Raw genomic sequence first — 25,479 nt, 5'->3', positions numbered from 1 at the left:
TTTTTTTGTTTTTGTTTTTTTATTTTTTATTTCTTCCCCCCCCCTTCTCACCGTCTCTTCTCCCCTTTGGTTTTCTTTCTCTCCCTCTCTTTCTTTCATTCTTTCTCCCTGTCCTATCCCCCAGTCATGTCTGTCCTGTTTGTAGCAACTGAAAATAAAATAAATTCATAATTATAATAAAGGTCAATCAAATGGACCAATATGGCAAGGCCATGATGATCCACTTGGTAAAATAAATCCGCTTGGCATCTTTCTTGGCCTTAAGACAACAATTCTGATGGCTAAAGATCCAAACGGGACACACACAAAAAAAAAAAAAAGATAAGAAAACATTTTATCTTTGCTACTTAATATGCACTGAAGCACTGCTTCCAAAAAAGTACTGTACATGTATAAAAAATAAGCATGAATGCTGATAGGTTTGTCTAGCACAGACCTATTGCTGGAACGCCAAGACAATTCTACTACAATGGCAAAAACAAGACACAAGTCACCAGAGCTCTTTGTGTTGCTCGTGCACGAGGGAGAGAGCCGTGACAAGCGCTGTTCCTGACGTTCGAACCCCAGTCACTCTCAGTTACCTCCCCCGTAGCACTGCTCTTTATTGTGGTTACATGAATATGTATAGTCTCATTAACATATGACGTCTTACACAGGCATGCATGTGAACAAAGAGGCATGCGTCTGTGTGTGTGTCAAGATGTGACCCTGTGAACGACTCCCCAAAGCTGGTGCTAGGAGCCCAGCGGTCCACCTAAACAAAGGGCTCTTATACTTAAGCAGATACTGTCATATGCTGTGGGAGTGTCTGGTCGGGTGTGATCCAGGTTCCTGTTGTCCGTCCCCTAGGGTGGAGTTGGCCAGCTCATCACCTGCTTCCAATTTCCGGGACTCCATCTAGAGGGTTTTTAAGCCAGCACTGCCTGCTACTCCTCGCCAGTTCGTCCTGCTACCACCTGTGGTAAACTTGGCCTCCTCTGTGCTCAGACTCTGTGTGCCTGGATCATGGGTTAATGTGTCTTCCGTCTCCTGTATTCTCCAGATTCATCACCCGTCGTACACACCAGCAGTGCTGGTTCTGTTTCCGTCCCGTTCTCCCGTCTGCCCAGAACCCGAGGACCACACACTCATCTTCTCCTCAGCCTGCCCTCCAGCCCGTACTTCAACCTCCCTGGACACCTTGGAACCTGGACCAGCCTCCCCACACTCTCAACCATCCCTGGAACGCTCCCATGGCAACCCCTTCCCCGCCTAATAGCCTGTGTTTTCAAGTAAGCCCAAGACTCTCCACTAGTACCACTCACCTCTGCCCTTTAATTGTTTCCCATTCAGTAAAACCCTTCTCCTGTGTTTGCAGAAATTCCCGCCCGTGTTCTCCCTGTGTTCTATGTCCGTTTCTCCGCCCTCGGGCCTCCCTCAGTTCCTGCGAATGATTTCTGTTAGACCCAGTCTTGTTTAAGTTCCTTTTCCTTTCAATAAATTGTACATAGTTCGAGCAATTGAGTCTGCTCTTGAGTCCACTGCATCCTTGTTTGTGACAGATACAGAGTAGGTGTCCTCCCATAGTATAGATCAGAAAGAGAAGGTACGACCTTTCTCATGACCCTAGGATGTGTGTGCATGCCAGAACACTCTGGAAGGCACACAGAGTCTTTGCAGACTGCTAAGGATCAGACCTCTATCATTATACAATTGATTATATACCTCAAAGCATATATGAGTATATATTTCTAAGCATAAATGGCAATCCAACCAAGTATATTAAACAAAAGCTACACATTTATAAACATGACTACTGATCGGAATGCCTTTTAGGACAACAGAACACAGTGCAGTGACATCTTGAGTCTAATAACAGAATAGAGAAAATATTAGTAAAAATAAACAATTTTGCCACAATGAAAATAGTAAAATTTCAATAAGAAAATACTCACAAAACCAGTGATGTCCTGCAATAGCTTGGTCAGTTTCTACCCAGCAGTTCCTTTTTTGGACTTGAATATTTCAATAAAACGTGGGGTGAGCTGGTCAAAAGTCTCAAAGAAGTCTCCCTCTAGGTTCTTGCTGGTAATTCTAAAGAACTTAGCAAATATCTTAAAAAGTAGAAAGGAAGGAGGGGTAGAGAAAAGAGCAAAATATTTGGTTATTGTATAATGTCTTCCAGCAGAGGCTAGCAATTAGAACACTTGGTGACAAAGGTAATACTTTTCATCAATAAATCCTTAAGGTTCTTTAAAATAATAAGTACCGTATTTCCCGGACTACAAAGCGCACCTGAATATTAGCCGCACAAGCTAAAATCAGGGGAAAATCCTGTTTTGTACATACATTAGCCGCACCTGACCAAAAGCCACAGGTGTTTCAATATTGACTTATCATATGTAAGAGAATATGCACAAAGCGAATTGTCAGGAAAGAGATGGCTGTTTGGAGACACACCCCTTTTATTAATATTTTGAAAATCAAGTTATGGGTACATATTTGCACATGTGCTGTGCTTCATAAATGAGTAACAAATGTAGTACATAACAGTAACCTACAGCACACCAGAAAAATAGATTCGGACTACCTTTTAGGCTCAGGTGCAGTGACACGGCTTTAACAAGAAGAAAAGTCAGTCATTCACCACCATCTTCCTGCGCACTAAAACCACCAAAGTCCTCTTCTCCAGTGTCGGATACGAACAGGCTCAGGATGGCTTCGTCATCCACTCTCAGCTTCTTTCCTTCGTTGTCACTTTCAAAACCAAAGAATAATCCTCATTGTCATTGTCAGTGTCGGAGTCGAACACCCTCTGAAGGGCCGTGGCGGTGTCCTCCTCTTCATCATGCAGCAGTCCAGCCCTTCGAAATCCGTTGGTGATCGTGGATGTTTGCACACTTTTCCACGCTGTCAGAATCCACCGGTGGAGTTGAGCACAACTTGCTTTTCGCAAGTTTATCGCCGCTCGTCATCCACGACTCCCGCTGAACGCATAGCGCTACTTTGAAGTTTGTTTTTCGCGCTACTTGTACGGCACTATGTTGCCTGGCGGATGGACATGTGACCAACATACCACTCTTGAACCCCGATCCTTCCGCCAGGCAACGTAGTGCCGTACAACAGCGGAACAAACAAAACAAATCGTCTTACGATATCACAAAAATCATGGAAAATCTATAGAAAAGCCGCACCTGACTAAAAGCCGCAGGGTTCAAAGCTTGTGCAAAAAGTAGCGGCTTATAGCCCGACAATTACGGTAATGAAATTCATCCTATAAAGCTAATGGGAATTATGGCAATTCGGCTTTGTCTCTTGATACAGTCATTCGTGCCCCATCTTTCATGAAGGCGAGATCTCCCTGTCTAAGTCTGTACTCAACATCTACTGAGAAATTGGGTATATTAAAATGTATGCTGTTCGCTTGCTGGTAGTTGACAATGATCCTCTACTAGAAGTGCATTTCAGGAATGCATTATTATCAGTTACTATCTTAACTATCTCGTTCACTAAATAGTCATCAGACTGATGTAGTATTCTTTGAATAGAGGAATGGATTAATGGCTGTGACAGCAAATGAATTTGGTTTATCTGCTCTATAACATCTTGCAGGGCAGTTTCAGAGAAATTGAAGGTGGAATAAATATTGCTCTTAAAGTTGCAGCCCTGATATGGACAACTGACTTTTTGCTTCAGTTTTAAATGTCTTCGCAAATGGGTGAAAAAGTCCACTTCATTGCAAGGCTCCACAAAGTCACACAGCTGGCAAAGGAAAGTAATTTTCCTCCCTTTACCTCCATCCTTTTGGGCATGCCACATTGATAGGTGTACCTTCAGTGCATTAAAAGATTTAAATGTGTACAGACAGTCTTTATAGAGGCAAGGAAGTGGTGATGTCTGTGTATGGATCCCATGTTTTAAGCGGTAATGCTTAAATAGGTAGCCTCTCTTTTCAGCACAGAATGTGCAATACTTACAAGTCCACTGCATCCAAAGATCTCGATGTACTTAATAAATCTGAAAAGAAATAATACCTAATAATAGCAGCTCGCTCAAAATCAAATAGACCATTAAAAAAAACAAATGATTACCTCAGAACTGTTGAAATGTGCAAATAAATGAGATGGCTCATTTCAAGTAAAATATAACAAAAGAAAGTATAAAGTTAATTAAATGTTCTAATAGTTAGAAGAAACAAAGCATGCATCTCTATTTTTGTGAGACTGAAAATTTAGAAATCCAATAGCGTGAATTACATTAACAGCTGTTATTACAACTTTTACTACAGCTTTTACAAAAATACAAATTCCCAAAGCTTTTTCATTGTGTAGGTAAAAATACCTTTACTGCTGGGATTGTTGAATGTATGGTATTCCCACCATCAGTTTACGCCTGAAGAGGAAAGGTGTACAGCAATTAAACGCAAACATTAAAAACAAAAACAAAAGAAAAAAAAGAAAAAAACTAATATTACTTTAAACTTAAAACTGACAATCAAAAACTTTGCCACAGTCAATATACTTTTAGTAAATATTCAGTGGACTATTTCAAGATTTGAAACAATATAAAATAATTATTTTGCATGATCTACTCGAATAGGACCTTCTGTCTGCTTAATGAGCTCCTGGCATATAAATTAATCAGCAGGTAAAGATCTGAATAACAAATTAAAACTAAATGTGGAAACATTTATTTTTTAACACAATTTGGACACCTGAAATTGAAAGCTCAATGCACATGCAATTTGTCCCGAGAAGAATTTTACAGGTAATTTGACAAGTAGGAATTGTCCTCAAAGATATTTTTAGTTAAAGAAACACAACTGCAGATGTTTAAACCATAATTACTAGACATGAGTGTGCTCCCCTGCAGAAAAGGACTGATAAACTACATGAAACTAACCTTGTAGTGGGCCATAATAAACAAAAAACATTAATAAATATCTGAAAAGTACGACTGTAAAACTTAATTAGCCACATTTGCCTCCAATGGGCCTCTCACCCATTCCACATCCACACAGCTCTGCCTCAGTCTGCAACCTCTTACATCCTCAGCTCTGCTCCTGAAACCCATGAGATTCAGCTCTGGATTTCACTTATTAGCTCGGACTAGTTCTCCACATTCTTGTGGACTTGTTATAAAGCCGAACACCAAAGGTCTGTCCCAAAAACTAGTAGGACCCGGTCTACGTTGTCCGTGCAAGTGATGTCCTGCAATAGCTTGGTTAAATGGGCTGGTCTAGCCTTCAGATTTACGTCATCAGCTGTCTCAGTTGAGTTTAATAAACTCAGCCATCTGCTCCTTCCTCGCTAATATATAATAGAACACTGGAGTAAACGCTTGACTATCTCACACTTCTGTTTAATCAGTTTTCTGTTTAAAAACTGTGTGAAAACTATAACTTTAATCTCAGCCAAACCGATTTACTCAGGAACAAATAAAACACTAATAAAAGCCAAACAATATAGTTATCTAAGTGACTTATAGATCATGTTTAACTTGAGTAGCGAAAGACCGCGGGGGGTGTGAAAACGATGTGCCGGAGTCCGCTGTTCTTGCCGGCTCTAGTGAGCCTTGAACTCCCATCTGACTATCGAGCTGGAGGGTAACAGACATCTCCGAAAACGTGGGAGCGCGTTTGCAAATATGTGATGTCTTGATAAACCAAGCAGATATTTGAAGTTTACACAGATACATTCTCGCCTGAAAATATGTGAGAAGTTTATTTTGTGATGCAGAAAGAGTAATAAAAGTAATATTAAAACTAAGTAGCTGCTGCCATTGTTGGAAACTGGAATTGGCTGGGATAGGATATGCCCCACCAAGGAGCGTGGCTAACAAGTTTGAAATAATACTCTTTCTTTAGCCGGAAACAGCTAATGGCATCAAACCCGCCGAAAAGATTTTAAGACAAGAATGATTTTGTTAAATGTGAAAATGGCCGAGGTTGATACAGAATGACTTAAATTCACAATAAAGATGTTATTGATACTCAAAAGCATGTGCCGTCAATAAATCAAGAAGAAGAACAAGAAGTTATTTGCAACTGTTAAACTGTTAAAAGGATTTCGAGATTATCTCACAACCACATATTTGAGACTACGAAAAAATACAAACATGTGCCTAATTACCGTCATGATAACACACTCACGTTGTTTAGCGTTGTTCATTTCATACTAGCACACATACACATAGCTCAACAGCGTGAACTACTGACTGTGTAACGCGGACACTTATGGAAATATGTATACTCACAATACGCACGTGCATTACTGGCGAATAAGACAACCGGTAGCAACGGACAGCAGGGTTAACAAGTTTTCGGCTTTTGGCAGAAAGTTCAAATGCATGGAGCTAGAACTGCCACCGTCAACTTCCCGGGCAAGAATGCAATGCATTATGGGAAATGTTGTCCCCACGGAAAAACGCCAAAACATTACACCGTTGTAATTTGAAGTAACATTACGTATTTGTCACATTCGATAACTTCTAAAGTTACAATTACTTGGATTCGAATTTATTTATAACAAACATTCACTGTGCACAAAGTACGAATATATTTCCAGTTAAAAATAAAAAAAAGACTGTTTATCGAAATAAATTTAAACAAAACAAAACAAAAAACACGTTAGACTTACCAAATTCAGGGCTGCTGATGAAAAAATTAAGGTGGTGGTTGTGGTGGTTTGAAGTTGGGGACCCTTAATCCACACAGGCTGGCCAAATCTTCCCCGCATCAAGGTAAATTCAAGATGGCTGACTCAGCTTTCCTGAGGGAGCGACAAGACTCCACCCACCAGAACGTCACTAATACATGCTTCTTAAACTTTTTGAGCGTTCCAAACAAATTAGCTAAAAAATATTGAGCCCTATTCAATTAAAGTTCCATAAAGGCCAGCAGAGCTCAATACTTTATAGTTTGCTCAACTACAAAATGACATTTGATTGTTATGAGCTTATTAGTTATGAGCTAGAACAACTGTTAGGGATTACAGTGTAGCAAGTTGATAAAAATTGAGTTCAGTCAACTTAATACTTACATTTTGCAGTGCAGGAGGAGAGTGGAGCACAGGAGGGCAGCAAGAATGGGGAGTGCGGAGACACAGGAGCAGAGAGAACAAAGCACAGACACTTGGGAGAAGGCACAACACGGGAGTCAAGGGAGCACACTGGGGATTTATTGTGTGTTACATTTACTAAACTGTAAATAAATGCACTGTTCACCGCACAGAGTCCTGCATTTTGGGTCCTTTTTTCCCCACTGCCGGCACCAGCGCCGGCGCTCCTCACTGCAGCCGGATTCCCGGACTGCTCAACAGCCGGCTGTGGTGAGCAGAAAGGACAATTTTTCATTTTTCCACTCCGTCTGTTGGTTTTTCAAAGAACTGTGAGACTGCTAATACTGTAGCTCAGATTTTAGCCCAGCCTGAAGCTCAGTCAGCTGCCCAGCCTGAAGCTAAGCAGACTGCGGTTCGGCCATCTGCTCCATCTACAGCAGCCTCCACTCCACCAATAGCTTAGGCCCCTGTTCAGTAACTAGCTCAGGCATCTGTTCAACCACCAGCAGCTCAGTTAGCTGCTCAACCACCTGCAGCTCAGTTTGCCGCTCTGTCTCCTGCTCAGCAGCCATTAGCTTTGCCCACAGTTCAGCTATCTGTTCAGCTAGGGGTCTCCTTGGGTGGAGGTAGACCTAGGGGCCCATCCAGCTGTTGTCTGTTCCTGCTGGGGGTTCTGGAGAAATGCGACAGCTGTCGTCTACCCTTGCTGGAGGGTCTGAAGGGCTCATCCAGATCTCAACTACACCATGTGAGGACACACTCACCGGTCCTCATAAGTTTGAAGGCCTTTTTTTGAGGCTCAAAATGTGGTTTTACTGTCAGGGTATGACTAGGTTATGGTTAGGTTTTAGGGTAAGGATTAGGGTTAGGCATTCATTTTTAATGGTTATGGTTAGGGTAAGGGGCTAGGGAAACCATTATGTCAATGAAGATCCTCAGTAAGATAGCTGAACGGGCTTGTGTGTGTGTGTGTGTGTGTGTGTGTGTGTGTGTGTGTGTGTGTGTGTGTGTATGTATTCTTGTTATGTGCTTGTGTGTGTGGTCTGACAGGTCAGCCTTAATGAACTAAGAGGGTGAATAGCGCATCAATGAAATCGATAGCAGAATTAACACATTGACATGTTAGACTCATTTGTTTCCTGACATTCCTCTCCATGCAATTAAGCTGCTCAGATATGCAAGTCAGATGTGATTAATACAGGCTGGCTGGCCATTCTCACCTTGGTTAAGCATTCTGAGGGTGAAGCATTTCAGATCTTTTCCAACAATGGATGGCAGTGCCTTTATGGGAAGCCAGAAACTCTCCTGGAGCTCACGACAAATAGATTTTTAGGAGCACGTCTGTACGCACCAACGGAGTGTACAGGTTGGACTGAAAATGTGACCAGTTAGATTTAGGGAGAAAGAAGGGAGAAGTCGGACACTGCTAAAAGGTAACATTCCTTTCTTTACACAGACTTACTTGTTAGTAATTGCAAATACTGTTAAGCATAGTCCTCTGATGTTTTTTAGCCTGTCCTGTCCAGAAGTGTAGCCATTATAATTATTGTCTGAAGGCCCAACTGATATATTTTTTCAAGTGGACCATTACGGCTTTAGCTATAATGTTCCACTTGATAGCCTAATTTATTAGATTTCTATTAGAATTTTTTATTTTGAGTTATTACAATCACAATGGAAAAGACCGTGGGACAGTAAAGAAAAAGAAGAAAGAAATATGAGTTGGGGAGAAAGTTAACAGAAGGACAGAAAGAGAAAAATTTAAAATTTGCTCTACCACCTGTCAAGAAAACCCAAACAAAAAACAACAACAGGGAAACCACAGCAACAACCAACATATGCATAAGTATCAGTAAATAATAAATATTCAATGTTACTGAGCAGCATACAGTATCAATAATACATGACATGTTTAGAGGGAGCAGTCGACGAAGATAGTGTGTATCTGTGAGTACCTGTTTGTACACCTTTTGAACACTTCTGTGTACACCTGTGTTTGTGAGCACATTTGTGTTCATAAAGTTTCTCCATTTAAGTATCTAATATTTTGTGTGGGGAGCCAAAGCCCTGGCCCCAGACCTCCAGAGACCACCTCAGAGCACAAAAGCTCCAGGAGGACCACCACAGGGACAATCATGGCAGCTACTGAAAAAAGAGCAGAGGAGAGCCCTGCACAGGGGTCGCCCAGCAGACACATTGCAGAAGTCGTGGGGGCAGTGACGATGAGCCCGCAGGATCTGCCTGGCATCTGGCTGCACCGCAGCAGACAGAGCCCCGGGCCCAGAGACCTGAGGACCCCCACACTGAGCAGGGGTCCGGCAAGCACACACCAGGAGTGAGCCAGTACAAACCAGAGGACCCAGCCCTGGACACTGAGAACCACTAATGCATCAGTGGGTGGTGGCACCAGCCACTGGCAGGGAGTATGGTTGAGGGAAACAGGCCCCAAAACCTGAGGTGCCTGAGATGTTCTGAGAGAGGCGGAGTCTAAGACCTGACCTGACACATAGACAAACAGGCAATCAGAGACAAAATATACATATACAAATACTCACACACTCGCTGAATATGAAGACACATGGAAATGAATGCCGTACACACACTCACACACCCCATACATACTCTGTACTCCCACGTCCAGGCACCAACACCTACAGAGGGGCAATCAATGCCCAGACCCATTACAGGCAAGAGGTTCCCTTTACTCTGCGATGGGGACAAGCACACCATCCCGGTCTTGCAGCAGCAGGGAAGCCCACCAGATGGCCAGCTCCTCCTCCCGGACCCCATGCCTCATGCCACCCACTCATATATGGTGTTGATGCGTGCTGTTCCAAAAAGGATTTAGAACAGGGGAGGGGCATGGCACCAACAATCCTCTGCCAGATAACAGCTGGTGTCAGCTCGGGCCAAGTGGACAGGAGGGGACAGAGGAGGAATACCAGCCTTGCACCTCAGTGACGCACTTGCACTTCAAGGCGCTGCATGTGGGGTGGTATGATGGAGCAGGGGGTGCGAAGCAATTAGGGATGGGGAGGAAAAAATTGGAGGGCAATCCCTGAAGCTTCCTGACGCCCGTGGGCCCCCCTGTTCCCCAAAATCCACCATCCAGACCGGGTCCACAGCAGCAGCACCACCAAGCCCCACAGAGCATGAGGTGGCCCACCCAACCTCACCGCAGAGGAAAAAGTACACCCCAACATTCAGCCAACTGCCAGAAAACATAAGGCAGTAGACACCCGGGAAGAATTCAGCCTCCAGCTTTGCTAGATCCCCCTTACGTGCAGAGTGGACTCCTCGAGCAAAGTCTGCAGGCCCTCCTCAGACCCTACCAAGCCACCAGCCACATACAGACCCCCCCGCGATAAAAAATGAGATAAAATCACAAAGTGCTTCATAGAAGCAGAAACAAAATCACATGACCAATTTAAGACGACACGGCTACAAGATGCAGTAAGTCAGAATCTCCATTTCAACTTTGGTCAAAAGTGCAGACTTCAAACTATATACCAGTTTTTTAATTGTGTCGATGGGCCACGTAAAACCAGAGTTATGATAAAAAATGCACACAATATTTTTTTCTGAACAAAACAGTGGTGTTTACTACGGAGCCCCGCAGGGGACATGGGAGGGAAAAAAATTAAGACGGACTTTTGCGAGATCTCGCAAAACAAACTCGGGATCTCACAAAAGTTTTACCTGCATTCTTCGGAGGCTGCCAGCTTGAAGCCGACCAGGAAGTCAAGGCACGATGTGCCGGGAAAGCGGTGTTCCTCCCGGCTGTAGTAGGTCTCGACCTCCCGTTAGCTTCGAGATGGTGGGTGTCAGATCTCAGAAAACATCGGAGCACTTTTGCAAATATGTGATGTCTTGTAAACTGAGCAGATATCTGACGTTTACACAACTATATTCACGCATCAAAATATCTTAAAAGTTTATTTTGTGACCCAGAAAGAGTAATATTACAACTAAGTAGCTGCCGCCATTGTTGGAATTCAACTTTTGCGAGATCCCGAGTGTGTTTTGCGAGATCTCGCAAAAGTCCGTCTTAATTTTTTTTTCTCCCATGTCCCCTGCGGGGCTCTGTAGTTTACAGCGGGAAGAACGGTAAAAACGGCATTTTCTACAGACAGCGCTAGCAAACACTCTCCGCTTGCGAGTGAAAAAAGAAAAAGAAAAAACACCCCTTTCCCTATTCTTGTTCGATTTTACCATGTCAGCCAGTCAAAAAAATGACAAGGCAACCTGTGACATTTGGTTGTTTAGGGAGAAGGGGAAGTTTTTAGGAGTGACACCCGCGACGGAAAGCGGGCGAGTTTAGTGTGTTTGGAGGCTATACTATAGTTAGTTTGTTGTGTAGTTATTGTTTTGCTGCTGAATTTCACATTTTCTCCAAAAAACTCCCTCAAAGGCAGATTCCAGTGTAAACGCTGTTCCCACATGGAAAACTGGACTGATGCACCTCCTGTTGTCAGACCTGCAGGGTTTAGGCCTTTGGTGTTCTCCTCTGCCTTATACTGAACACAAAATACATTTTTTTGGACTGGCACGAATAATTTGTGTGCCTTCTTATTTGATACAGCACACCTGATTGTTCTGTAAATAGATTTAAATGGTTATATAAAAAATGCCTGAGGCCTTGGCTGCATTTTTAGGTAAATAGTACCATATAACTTTGTTGCTTGCAAAACTTGTGCATAATTTTTAGAAATGTACAATTTCTATTTGCATTTCAAGTTATGAAAATGATTCGTTAAACATTCGTTTGTGGGTTTTACAGTAAAAAATATAACTTTTTTCTACTTGGATTTTGAATTTTTTGTCTGAATTTAGATCAACTGTGCTAATATAGTGTACCAAAATGAAAAAATAACTTTCAGATATTTGAGGTTGTGCTGAAAATAATGATACCAAACAAGGCAAGAAAAACATATTTTAAAGGTGAAATATAGAGGTAAAACCAAAAGTAGTCAAAAATGGCCAATTATACCCTGGACCCCAGAGGGTTAAACATGTAGGTTTTTAACAGCTTTTTAAAAGAAATGACTGAGTCCACAGATAGATCTCAAACTTAAAGGGAATGAGTTCCAGAGTCTGGTAGGCACTGATACAAACACTCTGTCACCTTTTGTTTTTAACCTTGTATGCTGGACAACTAGCAAGCCCTGGTCACAAGACCTCAGGGACCTGTTGGGGCGATAAGGAAGAAGAAGATCACTGATGTAAGTTGGAGCTACACCATGCAGGGCCCTATAGGTCATGATTATAATCTTAAAATGGATCCTGAACTTGACAGGGAGCCAATGCAGTTGAATCAGCAGGGGAGTGGCATGGGAGTATTTGGGATGCTTTGTCAGAAGCCTGGCAGCAGCATTTTGAACACCCTGCAGTCATTCCAGGGAGGCGTTACTTAAGCAAGTAAACAAGGAATTACAATAATCTAAGCGAGATGAAACAAAAGCATGAATAATCATTTCCAATGCGGAGCGTGACACAATGGGGCTCAGCTTAGCAATATTTCTTAAATGGTAAAAACAACAGCGAACCAAAGATTTAATGTCTGTGTCCAGCATCAGAGCTGGGTCAAAAGTAACACCAAGGTTCCTAATGGAGGGTTTAATATAAGAAGCAAGAGGGCCTAGAATTTTTAACCACAAGGGGAACAAATTTCTCAGGAGCAAAGATAATGACTCCTGTTTTATCAGCATTTAGTTAAAGGTAATTATCAGCCAACCAATCTGTAATGGAATCTAAGCAGGACTGCAAGATTTGGAGCTTAGAAACATCAGGTGGCCTAAAAGAGATATATAGCTGAATATCATCTGCATAACAATGATATGAAATATCAGAAAAAGAGCTAAGAAGTTGCAGAAGAGGGAGTAATTACAACAAAAACAATAACAGTCCCAAGACAGAGCCCTGTGGCACCCCATAGGCGAGAGAGCTGACGGAGGATCTGAACTTAGAGGAAGCCACAAAGGAAGATTGTTCAGACAAATAGGATTTAAACCATTCCAATGCAGTACCCGATATACCCACTCAGTGGGTTTAATCTATCTAACAACATATGATGATCAACAGTGTAAAAGGCAGAGGTCAGGTCCAGCAAAATCAAAACAGTGCACTCTCCGGCATCATAATTCATCAAAATATCATTAGACGCTCTAAGAAGTACAGTTTTGGTAGAATGAGCCTTACGAAAGCCAGACTGATATTTATCAAGAATGTTATGTTCATATAGAACAACCGTGAGTTGCTTGGCCACAACCTTTCTAAAATCTTGGCAATAAAAGGAAATTTTGAGATGGGTCTGTAGCTGGAATGCAAAGAAGCATCAAGTTTGGGGTTTTTTAAAAGTGGGTGAATGGCAGCACTTTCACAGTAAACCGGGACCTGACCAGAGAGCAGAGATGCATTAATAATTATAAGAAAACTAGTACCAACGGACTTAAAAACATTTTTAAACAAAGACCCTGATAAAATATCAAGGGGGCAAGAGGATGATTTCATTGAAGTGACCAGCTTCGACAACTCAGGACACTGAGTTGTTGAAGCTGGTAAAATTGGAGCAGGTAAATGGCAGAGGTGTGGACTCGAGTCACATGACTTGGACTCGAGTCAGACTCGAGTCATTAATTTTATGACTTTAGACTTGACTTGAAAAAATGTTCTAAGACTTGTGACTTGACTTGGACTTTTACACCAATGACCTGGGACTTGAATTGGACTTGAACCGGTTTACTTGAAAAGACTTGATGTTTTACCCCAAATATAAAATTTAACATGCATATTATATAGAGATTGAAAATGTGACGTCATTCACGGGTAGAACCGCAAAGGATTCTGGGAACTCGTGGCAAGCGGTACTAGCGCACGCAGGCTTTCAATTGAAATCAGTTACACAGCGATAAAAAGAAACACAAAAATGTCAAGAAGCTGTTGTATTATTAACTGCAATAGCCGGTCGCATGACAGCCACGGGAAGCCGACGGGTAAAGAGATCGGTTGTTATCGGATTACGTCGTTGAAGAGAAATTGTTCGAGCCATGTTTCCGAAGTAACAAAGACGCGACTGGATTGCAGCCATTCAAAGACCAAATATAACGTCCCAGAACACTCCAGCTCACAGGTTAGTCTGCTCCAAGCATTTACACGAAGGTCAGTCTGCTGTTGTAGTTAATACGTCATTTTCATAACATAATTGGTGATATAGGTTACAAGCAAGTCTGGCGCTGAACAGAAATTGTCGCGCTATGCTCCTTTATTTATTGTAAATAGTGAATTGTCCTGACACAATATTGCGTTTCGCTTCTGTTATTATGGTACATTGACAAAAACATATACTTTTATTCACAGGATAAAACAGGTTTGTATCACTAATTGCCCAGTACGATTACAGCATACAGTATTATTGTCACTGCTACATTTCTGTGATGCTACCAGAAATTATTTCTACTACTAATTAATTACCGTTGAGCTCCAAGGTCCTATTAATAAACGGTTAAGGAATGTGTATTTATGACGACGATTTGTGAGAGTGGTAAACTTATGATACGTACGATGGTCTTTCGTTCTACATGGTGCATTTCAAGGTCCTGCACCCATCCGTCGGTAAACTGTACCTGGGCTTGTTGCAGTGACCTGAAGTTACTAAACTTCATGAGTGTGTGCACTCACTCCAAGAACCGTATGATTATAAATATGCATATAAATATGCTACGATGAGATAGCTGACTTCATCTAACTAGCAAATGTTGTCCAGGCTACGTTGGTGATGCAGTTTTTTTTAATGTGTATGATATTTTTGTCATGCGATTTTAAAGCTGGTCCTACAACCGCATCCAAGAATAACATGCAGCTTATCTCAGAACTGTCGGTGAAAATTATTCTAGGAGCTAGGTTTAATTGAGCTGCATTTTAAAGAGGTGCAATTTCACAATTTGTGTATATTTTCTAAGTTCACTATTTTGTCATGTGTTGAGAAAAACACAGATTTAAAAATTACATGGTCTAATATTTACATTTAGCATAACTGCAACATTATTTTTTCGTTTTTTGTTTTTTTTTAAAGACTCGAAAGGACTTGAAATTCAAAGTTTCAGACTTGTGACTTGACTCGGACTTTTACACCAGTGACTTGAGACTCGACTCTGACTTGCCTGACATTACTTGAGACTTGACTTGAGACTTGAGGATAAAGACTTGAGACTTACTTGAGACTTGCAAAACAATGACTTGGTCCCACCTCTGGTAAATGGTACATAGAGGGAGAGTCTTCATTTGAAGAGATTGGGACAGCAGCAGTGACCGGAATGACAATATCCCTAATAGTGTCAAACAAAACCTTGGGGTTACCTCTGCTCCTGGAGACTAGGTTTGAAAAATAAGCAGCCCTTGCATCACAAATTGAAGCATTAAAAGAAGCTAAAAGGTCTTTTAAATGAAGGAGTTGAACCTGTAAACGAGTCTTTCTCCACAAAGAAACACCATGCAAGAGCCATCAGAGCATTAAGCTCTCCAAGAAACCAACCCTAGGAGACCCTCAGATGCCCCAATGCCCCAAGCCCATAACTGCCCCCCCCCCCCCACACACACACACATACACACACACACACACACGAAAAAAAAAAAAAAAAAACTAAAGCAAGACAAAACCACATAGTTATGGGGCAGTTATGGGTAGGGATGGGTACCGTGCCATTATGGCACCGGTTCTGACATAAACGGTAGTAACCAGACCGAAAAGCAGCACACATTTCAGTGCTTTATTTCGGTGCTTTTTCCCCCTGAGATGTCACACACTTTGGATTCTAGCCAATCATTTTACCTTTGCAAGCGTAGTAGGCGGGCCCAGGTACGTACGTTCTTTTAGAGCAGAGCTACAGATTAAAAATGCCCAAGGCAAAGCAGTCAAAGTCTGGGTGTACTTCAAACTGCAAGCCTGCAACAAGTGCTTTAAGGTGATACTTTGCAAAGGAGGTAAATCCTCGAATCTGATGAAACACCTGGCGACGTATAGCATTTTGTTAAAAGCCGAGAAATGCGCCGTATTTGATAGCTTGCTGCGAGACCTCACACCGGGCACATCTACTGCGGGTGGGTTGCCTGTTATCGGACCCGGAGTTAGCAACATCCCCCAAAAACACGAAGAGGAGAGTCCTGGACCCTAGCCCTGCCACTGTAGCAGAAATGATGAGGATGATGATGGCAGCAGCAGCCTTTCTTCTCTGCGTGAGTAGCTTAATGTTATCCGTGTGTAATTTACGTTGATTAGGCTAACCACGTTATTACATTAATGCACGTAAGGTGAACTCACAAACACCGTTGTAGTTACATGAAGCTGTCTTCTTGTTTGATGGCAGATACTCCCTTCACCCTGGCCAAAAAGACTAAAATGACCAAAGAAAAAGTGGAAAACAGCTAAACATGAGAGGTTTTTGGACAAAGTTTGTGTTTTTTCCATTGATTAAGCACTGCTTCCAGCCAAGAGTGATTCGATAAATCCCCTATAGCTGCAGAAAAGGCTGACATTGTTATATTTTTACAAAAAAACAGCTGAACATGAGAGGTTTTTGGACCAATTTTATGTTCTCCATTCTTTAAGCACCGGTTTGAGCACTGTTTAAGCACCGGCACCGTTTCAAAAGTACCGGTTTGGTACTGGTATCGGATAAAACCTAAACGATACCCATCCCAAGTTATGGGTACAGTAGATCCATTATAATTTAAAGGAGTACATTTCTTCATGATCTTCAATGTTTTTATGAATATTGGCCAGATTTAACAACCTTTCAGATTCCAATTTTCTTTGTTGAAAAACTGTAAAATGCTTTACATGTTGAGTGCATATTACATGCTGTTATCAGATATAACAACTGGAATAATGTTCAACCACATATATTATGACTTCTCATATGCATTTTGCACAATTTTTTTTTCAATCCCTTTTATGGCCTTTGTTTTTTTGTTTTTTTTTAAGACAATGAGATCAGTGTGGTTGAAGACTAATCACAGTCATCAGTACAGCCAATCCGTCTTGCCCTCTTACCATCGCCAGTTCCATTGTCAGACCATCCATCGTCCCCAGCTTCTACCTGTTCATCAGATTCAACTATTATCCACAAAAGTACAAAGAACAGGAACAAGGGCCTAGGAGAGCTTGATCGCAATGAAGCAAAGCAGGTTAAAAGCAAAGCCTAAAGCAATTTCCAGTGCTTAACTGCATTTTACAAACACTAACTTTTTTGTGTAATTTGCTTCAGTTCAATCAGTATAAATCTTTTTTTTTTTTTTTGGTGTATACTGTCCTGAGGCCAAACCCAAAGGGTAAGGAAATTTTCAATGAAAACGACAAAACTAAAACACTGTGACATCCAACTCGTCAACAAATGGTCAACATACTGGTTGCAGATATGATAGAATCACATGGCTAAGTATTCTTTGATGATCCTAAAAAAGTTGTCAAGTGAGCAGAATAGCAATACACTTTTTTTGTTTTTGAAAGGAGGATTCCACCCATAAGTGCTCGGACTAACTATGCACTGGGGATTGCAACGCTTTTTCCATATCTCCAAGATCTTTACTCAAAAAATTGTTATGTAAGTGTTATCTCTGAAAAGCAACGTCTCTGTAATTTATGCATGTTGTTACAGTGGTACCAAATATGCATTCCTTTGTTCCATTTTTTGTTGTGTATGTTTTTTTGTTTGTTTTTGTGTGTGACTGATTTGCACGCATGAGCAGGACCATTACTATGATCTGGAGGCCAATATTGGCTATCTTGCTTGGAGACTCAAGACTGTCCAACGCAATACCTATGATGGTGCTAGTGGGTGTCCCAGGCCAAACTTTCAGGACAGTCCAACAACCCGAAGAGAATCTTTGTTTGTTAGAGGACGACTTTTTGGTGAGGAGTGCAGAGAGGCTCTGTCTGTTATTACACACTCAACAGATAGGTCTGTGCTTAAAGAGAAGATGAAAGCTACTTTTGAATACAGACAGAAGCTGGTTCATGACCCAGATGGAACATCATCAATCTTGGATGTCTTCCCTCATTTCCTTGAAACACCGGGGTTGTTGAGTATATTTATAGACATTTCATTATTATTAACCTTTATTTTACCAGGAAAAGTCCCATTGAGATTAAAAACCTCTTTTTCAAGGGAGTCCTGGCCAAGAGGCGACAACATGTTAAAATTACAAAGTTACATACATTCATGATATGAAACCAAAGATAACATTTTGCCCAGAACACTTAAGTAACCAGTATTTGGTTGCTGTTTTGTCTTTTTAATAGACTGATCAGGATTTTACAATGATGCTTGTAGATGAGGCCTCTGGAAGATTTCTTGCAAAGTGGCCTTCATATTTCAAGCAAAAAATCATCAGAGAAAGCCAAAGTCTTCCATCAAGTCATTGTGTTGAGGAGTTACGAACATCTTTTGATCCAGAGGCTTCAAATGACTGGGGTAAATTAGGACAGTATTTCAGTATATAAAATACTTACATTTCCCTTTGTCTGTCCTAATACACTTAACTGACTGCAAATAGACTGAAGTAATTTATGCATCCTTGTGGTTTAAGCATTTTCAGAAATCTCATCATTTAACTGCTTAACAGAATTTCAGTTCATCTTTAACCTTTTGTCTCAAATATGCTTTTTGTCTTTAAGGCTGGGAGAGTGATATGGCAGCTCTTCTGTTGTGGCTGCATCTCCTGCCCCCAACATCAAAAGGCCACAAATAAAACCCCCGCAAAAACAAAGCTCTTCACAGGCAGCCAATCATCTTGTAAGATTTGTCAAGGTATGCTCTAATAGCATTTTTTGTAAACACTGTTTACAATTAATGATTTTTCGTAAATGGTAAGCCACAAGATAAAAACAGAAATGATGAAATTAATTAATTATCTTTTGTGTATTTGATATGAAATCATGCTGCATCGATAGATATCGAAAGATATCAAATCTGTTGTCGCTTTCCTTTCCAAAAGAAGTTAATTGACAGACATGGGTTCAGTACAATGTGAACTTCAAAAATTCAATTAGATTCAATTCAGTTTTATTTATACAGCGCCAAATCACAACAACAGTTGCCTCAAGGTGCTTTACATTATACAGTAGACCCTACAATAATACATACAGAGAAAAACCCAACAATCATTTGACCCCATATGAGCAAGCACTTTGGCGACACTGTGAAGGACAAACTCCCTTTTAACAGGAAGAAACCTCCGTCAGAACCACGCTCAGGGAGGGGCGGGGCCATCTGCTGTGATTGGTTGGGGTGACAGAAGGAAGACAGGATAAAGACATGCTGTGGAAGAGAGACAGAGATTAATAACAGATATGATTCAATGCAGAGAGGTCTATTAACACATAGTGAGTGAGAAAGGTGACTGGAAAGGAAAAACTCAATGCATCATGGGAATCCCCGGCAGCCTACATCTATTGCAGCATAACTAAGGGAGGATTCAGGGTCACCTGGTCCAGCCCTAACTATATGCTTTAGCAAAAAGGAAAGTTTTAAGCCTAATCTTGAAAGTAGAGATAGTGTCTGTCTCCTGAATCCAAACTGGAAGCTGGTTCCACAGAAGAGGGGCCTGAAAACTGAAGGCTCTGCCTCCCATTCTACTTTTAAATACTCTAGGAACAACAAGTAGGCCTGCAGAGCGAGAGCGAAGTGCTCTAATAGGGTGATATGGTACTACAAGGTCATTAAGATAAGATGGGGCCTGATTATTTAAGACCTTGTATGTGAGGAGCAGGATTTTGAATTCTGGATTTAACAGGAAGCCAATGAAGAGAAGCCAATACAGGAGAAATCTGCTCCCTCTTTCTAGTAAGTAAGTAAGTAAAATTTTATTTATATAGCACATTTCTAGATAAGGGATCACAAAGTGCTTTACAAGGTATAGACACAGATTAAAAAGACGAAGTACAATCAAAAGTTAACAAAATGAAATTTTGAAAAGATGTGTTTTTAGCTGTTTTTTAAAAGTAATCAGTGAAATAGCAGATCTTAAGTTCTGAGGAAGAGAATTCCACAGTCTGGCGGCCACAGTAGCAAAAGCTCGATCACCCCTAGTTTTCAGTCTCGTATACTTAATAACAAGTAGGCCCTGACCACAAGACCTCAGAGACCTACTAGGGGCATAGGGCTGTAAGAGTTCAGTGATGTATGATGGTGCTTGTTCTTGAAGAGCCTTAAATGTGAGAACAAGAATCTTAAAGTGGACTCTGAATTCGACAGGGAGCCAGTGTAACTGTATAAGCAGCGGTGTTATATGTGAGTATTTCGATGTTTTCGTCAGAAGCCTTGCTGCAGCATTTTGGACAGTCTGCAGACGCTTCGGGGAACTCTTGTTTAGACATGTAAACAGTGAATTGCAATAGTCCAGTCGTGATGAAATAAAAGCATGAATAACAATCTCCAGTTCAGTATGAGCTATTATGGGGCTCAATTTAGAAATATTTCTTAAATGATAAAAGCAAGACCGAACCAGAGATTTGACGTGAGTATCCAATGTAAGAGCAGGATCGAAGGTTATCCCTAGGTTCCTGATAGATGGTTTCACAAACGTTGAAAGGGGACCAAGAGCATTCATTATGCTGGGTACATGTCTGTCTGGAGCACATAACAGGACTTCAGTTTTATTTTCATTTAGTTGGAGGAAATTGTCGGCCATCCAACCTTTGATGGTTTCCAAACACACATTTAAAATCCGCAGTTTAGAAGCATCTTCAGGTTTAAAAGATATATATAGTTGGATGTCGTCTGCGTAGCAGTGGTAACAAATATCCTCAAAAGGGCTCAAAATATGCTGGAGAGGAAGTAAATAAATTAAAAACAATAATGGCCCCAGCACAGAGCCTTGTGGCACACCAAAGGACAGGGACGTAGAAGATGACCTGTACTTAGAAACTGCCACAGAAGAGTATCGTTCACAGAGATACGAGGAGAACCACTCTAAGGCAGACCCAGATACACCGACCCAGTATTTCAGCCTATCAAGCAAAATATAATGGTCAACGGTGTCAAAGGCCGACGTGAGATCCAACATTAAAAGAACAGAACACTTACCCGCATCGTTTTGCATCAGAATGTCATTAGAAACTCTAAGAAGGGCTGTTTCAGTAGAATGAGCTTTACGAAAGCCAGACTGAAATTTATCAAAGATGTTATATTTGTCTAAAACTGCTGTAAGCTGCTTAGCCACAATCTTCTCTAAAATCTTAGCAATTAACGGTATTTTTGAGATCGGTCTGTAGTTGCTAGTGAGAGATGGGTCCAGCATAGGCTTTTTTAACAGAGGGTGTATAACAGCAGTTTTAAAATAGGCAGGAACTTAGCCAGATCCCAAAGAGGTGTTAATTATAGTGAGCATACAGGGACCAATAGAGTAAAAGACATTTTTGAATAACGATGCGGGTAAAATGTCGAGTGAACAAGAGGATACTTTTGTTGCACTAACTATTTTTCCCAGTTCGGCTAGTGAAACAGGTAAAAATCTTTCTAAAACAACAGGCCGAACTGGCGTGGGAACTGACAGTGCAGATGCTGATGGGGACAATTTTTTCCTTATATTGCTAATTTTTTCTAAAAAGAAAGCAAGAAATGTTTCACAGTCTTCAGCAGAAGAAATAATGGCAGCAGGTAGAGCAGGAGTAATGATATCAGTAATAGTATCAAATAAGACCTTAGGATTACCTCTGCTCTTTGCAACCAACTGAGAAAAGTAAGCAGCCCTTGCATCTCTAATAGCATTGTTAAAAGAGGCTAAAAGATCCTTTAAATAAAGGAGATGAACATTTAAATGAGTTTTCCTCCATAACCGCTCAGCTTTACGACAATTACGTTTTATAGAGCGGATGTTATCATTTAGCCAAGGTAGGGACTTGGAAACAGGCACAGGTCTCATTTTAACCGGACAGATTTCATCTAAGATCGAAAGACAATGATCATTAAATAGATCTGTTGAGAAATCAACACCGTTTTGTGGGGATAGTGTTAAATTAAAAGCATCTGAGAACTTCTGCGCTGTGGAGGAATTTATAATGCGCGACATAACTGTCTGGTAAACAGGAGACATAGGCTCGTGAAAAGACATGTTAAAAAGAATACAATAATGGTCAGAGATAAAAATGTCCTTAGAACAAATACAATCAATATTCAAACCCAAGGTAAAGACAAGGTCCAGTGTGTGACCTTTGTTATGTGTGGGGCCGGACACATGCTGGATAAAATTAAAAGAATCCATAATGTTGATAAAACCCCTGGCAAAGAGGTCGGACTCATCATCAACATGTATATTGTCAGGACTCTTGCTGCAGCATTTTTGATTAACTGAAGGCTTTTCAGAGAGTTTTTAGGACTTCCTGATAATAATGAATTACAGTCATCCAGCCTGGAAGTAATAAATGCATGAACTAGCTTTTCAGTGTCACTCTGAGACAGGATATTGCACAGATGGAAGAAAGCAGTCTTACATATTTGTTTAATATGTGCGTTGAAGGACATGTCCTGGTCAAAAATGACTCCAAGGTTCCTCACAGTGTTACTGGAGGCCAAGGTAATACCATCCAGAGTAAGAATCTGGTTAGATATCATATTTCTAAGATTTTCAGGGCCGAGTACAATAACCTCAGTTTTATCTGAATTAAGAAGCAGAAAGTTAGCGGCCATCCAGGTCTTTATGTCTTTAAGACATTCCTGCAGTTTAACTAATTGGTGCGTGTTGTCTGACTTCATGGACAGATAGAGCTAGGTGTCATCAGCATAGCAGTGAAAATGTATGCTATGTCTTCTAATGATACTGCCTAGGGCAGGGGTCGGCAACCCGCGGCTCCGGAGCCGCATGCGGCTCTTTAGTCTTTATTTTGCGGCTTGGTTTGGGAAAATAAATTATAAGTATTTAGCTGAAGTGTATTTTATTTGTGTTTAGTTCTTTTTTTAACTTGTAGTTCTAAATTGAAGAATTATTGTGATTTTGAAATATAAAAATAAAATTATATCTTATTATTTTTTCATCGCTCAAAATAAGCGTCACACTCGTGGAAGCCGGTGTACCCGCCGAAACGCTATACATTTATCGAGACTTTCAACCCCAGGTAGGCCAAATATGGATCTTCGGATCCACATTACGTCAGCAGCTGTTCTCCACTGTGAACTATGTTAAAAACAAACACCGCTCACGCCCCACAGATGACAGCTTACAGTCCTGCGTAAAGATGAAACCCCCGATTTGCAGACACTGTGCGCAGAGGTTCGGGACCATAAGTCTTATTGTAAACATATCACGGCAGACCCGACGATGTTTGCATGAACATGCTTTTCAGCATCTCTTTATTGACTGCTTTTCACACACGGTTGCTGTACGCATACAGCTGGCTGTAGCTTTTCAACAGCAGAGAGAGCACAGATTTTAAGGTGATGAGGTGTGATTGCGGGTGCCGGTCAGGTGCGTCCGCCTCCCCTGCAGCGGCGCTCCAGACCACGCCCCGCCACACACATTAACCAGGTAAAATACATATTTCGGCAGAATTTTGCAAATATCTATTTTTTTTTAGCAGCATAGTGCTTTTTTTTCAATTATTTTTAAAAAGTCAGGTCAAGGCTCCAAAAGCCCAAAGGCGATATAAGGGTGGCGGCTCACAACAGTTTTTGTTTGCTGGATCACTTTAGTTCAGCTGGGTGTCTTTCCTTTTGTTATATTTCTTTAAGAGTTCAAAATGTGTTATTTACATGAATAAAATGTAATTTTCTCTTTAGCACTTCATGGATTTCATAAGCAACACACCTTAGTTGCTCTGTGGATTCTTTTAAAAAGCAGTTAAAAACTTTTCTTTTCAAACAAGCCTTTTGTTGATCTACGTATTTTATAATCTTTCCATTCTTTACATTTGATCTTTTACATTGTGTATAATGTCTATTGATTGTATTGTTTATTTTAATATTTGTGTACAGAGCTTTGTGACTGCCTGTCTGTGAAAAGCACTTAGTAAATAAACTTTACTTACTTACTTTAGTTGTTCACACAAAGCATAAAGGTGAAAAAAAAAATATATATACAGTGTTATCTTCATTTGAGATTTCAAAAAGTATTTGCGGCTCCCAGTGTTTTCTTTTGCGTGGAAACCGGGTCCAAGTGGCTCTTTGGGTGTTAAAGGTTGCAGACCCCTGGCCTAGGGGAATCATGTATAATGTAAACAGAATTGGTCCTAGCACTGAACCTTGTGGAACTCCATAATTGACCTTAATAAAGCATTACTGTGTTTTATTCTACTTGGATCCATTTGTGTTAAGACGGGTTACTTGCTTGGGCCCATAGACCTTATATGCAAGCCAAACAGATGAAAAAATGTTGTTACTCATGACTGAAATGTGCTATTCAAGTTCCAGGAAGGAGTCAGCCTCACTACTTTCCTGGAGAAAGCTGAGACCAGGCAGCCCTTCCTTCTCTGCATTGGTGAGCAAAAGAAGAACATTCAGTGGTTCTTCATCGTTGTAGACCAGAAAGCTATCCCATGTGATCCTCCAACTTCAGTGGCTGCTTTTGATGGGCTATTCAAAGCACACTTTGTCTTCAGCCTCTCATATGATGAAGCTCTTTCCAGTTTTTACACCTTCATTCAAATCACAATCTACAACATTGATGTTGGAAACACAAAAGAAAGACCTTGAGTCAAGGAACTGAGAGCCCGTCTGCTGCGAGACCGTTAAAATGCCCACAAGGTCCACACGCTTGTAGGAGGGTTTAAAAAAACTGTTTGACAATGTCCAAATGCTTTGTTTGAAAAACATACCACAAAAATTGTTCAGCCCTTGTCAACATTTAAAATGTCATCATGGTTTATATCCAAACAAAAATCTGCGTTTAAAATGTGGAGAGCAGGGATGTTTTTCGTCTTTTTGTACTTACAGTGGCTTTAGAAAACATCTCCATAATGCACATAGTCGTTGTCAAAATAAACATGTAGGGATGGAACAGGAAGTTGTCCAACAAACACATTCTCAAGGAGACTTTTTTAGTGATCAACCATCTACTTCTGCATCTATATCACAGGTTCCCACTGTTATTTCACAGGACTCGCTTGTTGGAATGTGTGGATCTACTGTTGCTCACTTCTGGTCTTACTGAAAGTGCTGTTCAAACAATAATTTGTTCTGTTGAGGAAGTTGTCAGTCATGTTCAGAGTCAAGCAAGAGAAGCAGTACTCCAAACATTTTTCCCTGATAGTAAGGAATCAGACATTTACAAAAGAGTTGAGCACAATTTAAACCAATTAGATAACCCCTTTTCAAAATGTAACACTGAGAAAAAAAGACAGAAATATTATGATGAAAAATGGGAAATTGTTGAGCCTAAATAATTTGTACTTGGTGTAAGATTGGATACACGTAGACATAGAACTACAGGTATTTGTCAGAGACAAATACATGTA

The 25,479-nt window shown here is 40.9% G+C and overlaps 1 pseudogene; it reads left to right on the top strand.

The window, feature by feature from the left end:
- The first annotated feature begins 17,434 nt into the window (after window positions 1–17,434).
- Window positions 17,435–24,757, top strand: LOC147321389 (uncharacterized; annotated as a pseudogene).
- Window positions 24,758–25,479: the final 722 nt, after the last annotated feature.

The sequence above is a fragment of the Aulonocara sp. 'chitande type north' Nkhata Bay genome, linkage group LG9, assembly GCF_057382095.1.
Source record: "Aulonocara sp. 'chitande type north' Nkhata Bay isolate Kocher_YH1m ecotype deep benthic linkage group LG9, A_spYH_male_GT1.1, whole genome shotgun sequence".
Taxonomy (NCBI): domain Eukaryota; kingdom Metazoa; phylum Chordata; class Actinopteri; order Cichliformes; family Cichlidae; genus Aulonocara; species Aulonocara sp. 'chitande type north' Nkhata Bay.
Note: the sequence above shows the minus strand (reverse complement) of the source record. Positions and strands in the feature narration are given on the sequence as shown.